Raw genomic sequence first — 7500 nt, forward strand, 5'->3', positions numbered from 1 at the left:
GTTCCACTCAGCTTTAAACGTTTTCTTCGTCACTCAAGGTCAAGAGAAAACGTTGCGTCCTTGGAACACCTAGGCTACTATTGCTTTAAAACTCGCAGGATGGTGTTTGTGAATAATATCAAACGTTTATTTTACTCTGGATAAAAATCACCCAATCATTAACGTTCTCTGGAGGCAGTGAGTCACGGGGGAACGTTTCCTTCATTCACAATAAAGAGGAAACGTTTTTTATGAGTCACTATAAAAACGAACACGCTCCTTCTCACTAATAAACAATAAAAAATCGAATAAAACTCAGGAAAAAACATGGATTACTATTAAAAATTATTCATGAGTGCTTGAGGGGAATAAATGAGTCACGCTTTCCCTTATTTACAACCATGAGAGGTGCAAATGAGTCACCCATGAGAAAGATGAGTGTGTGAGTCAGTGAGAAGTGTTAGTAGTGAGTCAGCGTGAACAGACAATATGGGTTACTTTCTGAGTTTATTCATACATGAGTAAAAATTTGATGAGGCACGATGGAAATTAAAGAAAAGTGAGTAAAGGATATGAATGAAAAAAATAGTTATTGAAAATATATGAATTAAAGGAACGCAACTAAAATACAGGCATGAGTGTATAATGAGTAAATTGTAAAGGTATGAATGATGGATAAGAATACGGGTGAGAAATGAGTGATTGAAGATTAGTAATGAATAAAATAAATTTGAGTAAAATTACAAGACAACACGACATGGGTAAGGACTGGCGTTAATAAAAAAAAAATTAAATAAAAAATAAATAAAAAAAAACGAACGAAACAAACACTAACAAAAAATGTGTGAATAAAGTAAAAAAATAAATAAAAAAGTAAATGATAAGTAAAAACAAAAATGCATAGCTATGAGAAAATAAAGTGAAAAGCGAACAAAAGAAACATGAGTAAACAAAGACGCAAGACAATGACAAATAACGTGGAAAAAAAGGCACATGAATAAAAAAATAATAAAAGACATGAGTGAAAAATAAAAAAATGAAAAATTATGTAAATAAAAAGACACGAGTGAAGACAAAAAAAAAAAAAAATGACATGAGTAAAGAAACATGAGTATGAAAAAGCGCAGACATGAATCGCGGCGTAATCAAAGGGCAGGCCGTGAGTCGCTGAGTCACGCAATACAGCTGTTTGTCGTGATTTATACTCATTTACAACTAAGGTATACGACACACTATCGACTCTCTCTCTCTCTCTCTCTCTCTCTCTCTCTCTCTCTCTCTCTCTCTCTCTCTCTCTCTCTCTCTCTCTCTCTCTCATTTTCCCCCATCCATTACTTCGTCGTTCCTTCCCTCATTCTATTTTCACTCCTCCACAATTTAGTTACCTCCTAGTCTTCCTTCTCTTACTCCATTTTCCCTCCTCTCTCCTTCCTATCCTCCTCTCTCTCCTCCTACTCCACCCCCGCGACTAAGCGAGCACCCGTTTTCTGTTCGGGGTTGGGAGGCGCAAGGGGGAACCACAGCAAACGCGGTCTTCGGGCGAGGCAGCTTTAAGTGTACCAGCACCACCAGTGTCGGGGTATTACAGAAGCGAAACCGGAGAGCCGACGCCACCTTGTCTCTCTTCACCTTCCCTACTGTTGCCGGGATCAATGGCTGGGTGGTGGTGGTGGTGGTGGTGGTGGTGGTGGTGGTGGAGGGGATGAGAGAGTGTGTGTGTGTGTGTGTGTGTGTGTGTGTGTGTGTGTGTGTGTGTGTGTGTGTGTGTGTGTGTGTGTGTGTGGATGGGAGGTTAAGTGTTATCTTTTTTCTCTCTCAACCTCATTTTCATTTTCTCTTTTTATATGTGTGTTCTTTTTGTTGTTGTTGTTGTTGTTGTTGTTGTTGTTGTTGTTGTTGTTCTTGTTGGTAGTAGTAGTAGTAGTAGTAGTAGTAGTAGTTGTTGTTGTTGTTGTTGTTGTTGTTGTTGTTGTTGTTTCTTTCTTTTTTTCCAGCCTGTCAGTTACCTCTCCTCCTCATATCTATTTGTATTTCATCACCCTCCTACTCCTCCTCCTCCTTCTCCTTCATGTTCCCCTTCAAATATACTGTTAATTCTTTCTCCTTTCGCCTTGGGGTAATCATACAATGTGTGTGTGTGTGTGTGTGTGTGTGTGTGTGTGTGTGTGTGTGTGTGTGTGTGTGTGTGTGTGTGTGTGTGTGTGTGTGTGAAGAAAATGATTGATGAATGTATAATTACTGGTTTATGGTGGTAGTAGTAGTAGTAGTAGTAGTAGTAGTAGTAGTAGTAGTAGAAGCTTAGTTATTAAAAAGAAGGAAAATGAGACTAAGGAAAATAAAATTGTAAAACATTAAAATAAACAGAATTTGAATGTTCGCGCGCGCGCGCGCGCACACACACACACACACACACACACACACACACACACACACACACACACACACACACACACACACACACAATGCCACCTGATTAAAATTATTAAAGACACGCAATTACACGAAGAAAACGAGAAACACCCACTGGAAAAAAAAAGAAAAAGGGAAAGTGGAGAGAAAACTAATCGATTTGAGGAGAACCAAAGTAAAACCACAATAATAATAATGATAAATATAATAATAATAATAATAATAATAATAATAATAATAATAATAATAATAATAATAATAATAATAATAATGATGAGAGGTCAGGCTAGGTCAAGGAGGAGGAGGAGGAGGAAGACACACTTGAAGGACCTCCTCCTCTTGACCTCCTTCGCAAGTGTGCAGAAATAATGAAGAACTTGACAAATGGGGAGACCTTAAGAAAAAAAGGAAGAAATTAAAGAATAAAAAAAAAAGTGTTTTTTTCCAAGATTTATTGTCTTGTTTTGTGTCTTTGTCTGCGTGGGATATTTATTTGTTTTCCTTGTTTATTTCTTGTTGTTTGTGGTGTAAGTGGTTATAATGACACATTTACTACTACTACTATTACTACTACTATTAAATTTTTAAGCAGGTAAACAAAGTCACAAATCAGAGAGAGAGAGAGAGAGAGAGAGAGAGAGAGAGAGAGAGAGAGAGAGAGAGAGAGAGAGAGAGAGAGAGAGAGAGCCATTATCTCACTGACGGAGAGACTGAAAGGCCTGACCAGATTTTTGCCTCAGATTACAGGGAAAACTTTGAAAAATCGCTTGCAACTTTGCTCATTGTCCCCTCACGCTCTGCTCCTTCCACTGGTGGCTCCATTATACCGTACATTGGCGCCTCCATTAACCCATCCATCTCTCTCTCTCTCTCTCTCTCTCTCTCTCTCTCTCTCTCTCTCTCTCTCTCTCTCTCTCTCTCTCTCTCTCGATATTCCTCCGTTCCTCATTCCAGTTCTCTGTTTCTCTCCTATTTCATCTTCCTCTCTTACTCTCCCTCCTACTCCCTTCCCTCCCTCCCTCCGTCCTTCCATCATTTCTCCCTTTTTTTCTTCTCCAATTTCACTTCTATCTTTCCTCCCTCTCTCCTTCCCTCCTCTCCCGTCACCCTCCCTCATTTTTTTGCGTCCACCTCTCTCGTCTCTCCTTCCCTCCTCCTCCTCCGCATGACTCACCCTTCCATTTCTCTCCCTCATTTTCCTTCCTTATCTTCTTCCTTCCTTTCTACCTTCCTTCATGCGTCTCTTCCTTTTCGCCTTTCCCTCCCTCCTTCCTTTCTTCCTTCCTTCTATTTCTTCTAATTTCGCCACTTCCTTTTGCTTCCTTCTTCTTCTTCTGTTATTTTTATTGTTTATTTTGTTTCCTTCATTCGCTCAAATTATGTTTTTTTTTTTTGTTGTATTATTTAAGATTTTATTTATTTATTTTTTTACTTCCTTCCTTCCTCCTCCTCCTCCTTACCGTATTTTTTTTTCTGCCCTCTAACCACCTCCTATCTCTCTCTCTCTCTCTCTCTCTCTCTCTCTCTCTCTCTCTCTCTCTCTCTCTCTCTCTCTCTCTCTCTCTGTCAATACGTCCCTCTGACTGTCTTATTTTTTCAGTCTTATCTTCCCGTCGTATTTTTTATTTTTTTATTTTTTTTTCTCGATTGCCCTTTCGTTCTGTCTTCCTTTGGCACCCGAGAGAGAGAGAGAGAGAGAGAGAGAGAGAGAGAGAGAGAGAGAGAGAGAGAGAGAGAGAGAGAGAGAGAGAGAGAGAGAGAGAGAGAGTATAAATTGTCAAGTTCACCAAGGTTACTCAGGAATAAAAAAAAAATTACAAAAAAAAAGAGGAAAAATGAAAAGTGCATTTTAAATAAACATATAAATAGAGGAAGGAAAAAAAAAAGAAGCAAAATGAACCCCCCCAAAAAAATATTAATGTAAATACTAGGGAAAAAAAAAAAAAAAGACAGGAAATAAATGAGAACCAAAAGAAATTAATGAAACAAGGAGACGAAAAGAGAAAATAATCAACAAATACGCAATTAAAAAAAAAGAGGAAGTGACAATACAAAAAAAAACAACAACACGAGACAAAAAAATAATGTTGGAAAATTTAAAAGATAAAAAAAAATAACGAGAACCAAACTAATGAATGAAACAAAAAGGTAATCAGTGAATGAACCAAGGTAATGAATGAACGTACTACACAATAAACAGGTGAGGCAGGTGAGAAACTCCTTCTTATGAACCACGTCTCACCTGTAATCACACGCCTCATTAAAACAGGTGAAGGGGAAGGGAAGGGGATGGCAGGTGAGGGGAGGGGAGGAAAGAAGGAGAGGAGAAAATGAGAAGATGGAGGAGGTAAAAAAGAAGGAATAGGAAGAGGAGGGGGAAAAAGTGGATGGATGAGGGGAAAAAAAGTAGATAAGTTTGAGATAAGAGGAAGTACGAAGAGGGAGAAGGAAGATGACGAAGATGAAGAGGAGGAGGAGGAGGAGGAGAAATGAAAAGGATGAATGCCGATGAGGAGAAAGAAAAATATAAATATGAGAGGAAGGAGAAGGAATAAGAGCAAGGGGAAGAACAGTTGGTGGAGGAGCAATAAGAGAAGATGGAAGAGGAGGAGGAGGAAGAAGATGAGAAAGAAGAAGAGGAGGAGGAGGAGGAGGAGGAGGAGGAGGAGGAGGAGGAGGAGGAGGAGGAGGAGGAGGAGGAGGAGGAGGAGGAGGAGGAGGAGGAGGAAAAACTGCCGCAGGAGGAAAGAAAATGACTTATAATTAACAAAGCTGAATATTTAATCCCAATCTAGTATTTGCACAGAGAGAGAGAGAGAGAGAGAGAGAGAGAGAGAGAGAGAGAGAGAGAGAGAGAGAGAGAGAGAGAGAGAGAGAGAGAGAGAGCTGGAATGCGTGAGTGAATGAGAGATTATTCATGGTAGTATCGAACTAGGCGAGAGCGAGAGAGAGAGAGAGAGAGAGAGAGAGAGAGAGAGAGAGAGAGAGAGAGAGAGAGAGAGAGAGAGACTGAGAGTGGTTGAGAGAGCAGAAAAATGAATAAAAAATTGAAGATAATCTGCAACTTCAAACTTCATTTAAAATTTTCATCTCTTATCCTCCTCCTCCTCCTCCTCCTCCTCCTCCTCCTCCTCCTCCTCCTCCTCTTCGTCGTCGTCCTCCTCTTCCTCCGCCTTCCTCCACTTTCTCTCCCTGCCAGGTAGTCATACTGTTCCTGCACTTTTTTTCCTCCACAAATACAAAAAAAAATTGGAGGAAAGTGTGTGTGTGTTTCCTTCCATAAAGATTCGTAGCCTTGAGGAGGAGGAGGAGGAGGAGGAGGAGGAGGAGGAGGAGGAGGAGGAGGAGGAGGAGGAGGAGGAGAATACGATAAGTTAATAAAGAGAAGAATGTTTACAAGCTAACCGGGTTTTGGTTTCTCCGAGGAGATGGGAACTCTCTCTCTCTCTCTCTCTCTCTCTCTCTCTCTCTCTCTCTCTCTCTCTCTCTCTCTCTCTCTCACTGCAAATGTTGTCTCGTTTATTACCACACGCAGACATGCAGAGAGAGAGAGAGAGAGAGAGAGAGAGAGAGAGAGAGAGAGAGAGAGAGAGAGAGAGAGAGAGAGAGAGAGAGAGAGAGAGAGAGAGAGAGAGAGAAACAAAGTGACAGCAAAATAAAAGAAACAAACAAGAATAAAAAGATTCCAGAATAAATAAAGAAAGAGAAAAGAACGAAAACCAAAGAAAAAAGAGAGAAAGAAAGAAAAGAAAGAAAAGAAAGAAAAAAATGAACATAAAACACCACAGAAAAACCTCCTCCTTTCTCTCCCTCCTCCTCTTCCCTCCTCCTCCTCCTCCTCCTCCTCCTCCTCCTCCTGCTCCTCCTCTTCCTGCTAGTTCATCTTTTATTTTCTTTCTTTTCTCTTTACAGTTATAAATTCCTACCTTTCATTTTCCTGTCTTTATTTATTATTTTTTTTTTTCAACTTCTACCCCGGACACTTGAAAGCTACACGACAGAAGGAGCAGAGAAGTGTTATTGTTCTCCCCAAAACTGCCTAACATACTGATCCGGGTCCGAAACAGTCCCGATACTTTACGATCCCGGCTTCGACACACCCACTGACACACACACACACACACACACACACAGTAAAGGTACTTGTATTTGAGCCAAGTTTTAAGGGCAGGGTATGAAGTTTGAGTTATTTGGAAGAGAAGGAGAGTGAAAACGAGGGAGAAGGAAAGAGTATTGTGATTTTTAAAGAGTTGTTGCTAATGTTAGGAGAGAGAGAGAGAGAGAGAGAGAGAGAGAGAGAGAGAGAGAGAGAGAGAGAGAGAGAGAGAGAGAGAGAGAGAGAGAGAGAGAGAGAGATTTAGACGTGGAAAAGCAATACAATATCAGGTTTCTCTCTCTCTCTCTCTCTCTCTCTCTCTCTCTCTCTCTCTCTCTCAAATTTGTACCCCGAGCCAGATATATTAATAAAACAATAAAACAAGCATTTTCTTTGTCCCCAAACCATCTCCCCAAACATTCTCTCCCTGCTTTCCCTTCTTTCCTCCCCGCCCAAAATTAAAAATAAAAGAATAATCAAATAAATAAGTAAATTACCCACAACCCAACATCAGATAACCCTTTCCCCTTTTCAATCCTTCCCATTTTTTTTTATCCCTCAATAAAAAAAAAAACTAGATTCATTACAACCACAACAACAAACATTAACAAGACATTCCTATTAAACAAACAAACAAACAAACAAACAAACATTCCACATCACCTCATTAACCTCATGATCATTCCTTAATTAGCCACTCATGCATACACACATTCACACATACACACATACCATACACCTAGTTGGGTACACACATACATGTCTCCGCACAGATACACATACATACACACTTGGAGCTGCCATGCGCCTTGCCAGTCTGTCATGCACACACTTACCTAAACAGTCACCAGGGGAAAGAGGAGGGGGCATGCTGCGGCGTCATGCAAGGTGGGCAGGGGGTGGTGTGATGTGGCCTTGTTTTTGTTATTGTTATTGTTGTTGTTATTGTTATTTCTTCTATTTTTAATTAACTTCTAAAGTTTATACTATTAATACTGGTGGTTATGCTACTACTA

At 40.0% G+C, this 7500-nt stretch overlaps 1 protein-coding gene across 1 annotated transcript in view; it reads right to left on the minus strand.

Moving 5' to 3' along the window:
- The window catches only part of LOC135110399 (synaptotagmin-7-like), a 147772-nt gene that overhangs the window by 139780 nt on the left and 492 nt on the right, over positions 1–7500 (minus strand). The window lies entirely within an intron of this gene.

The sequence above is a fragment of the Scylla paramamosain genome, chromosome 20 (assembly GCF_035594125.1).
Source record: "Scylla paramamosain isolate STU-SP2022 chromosome 20, ASM3559412v1, whole genome shotgun sequence".
Taxonomy (NCBI): domain Eukaryota; kingdom Metazoa; phylum Arthropoda; class Malacostraca; order Decapoda; family Portunidae; genus Scylla; species Scylla paramamosain.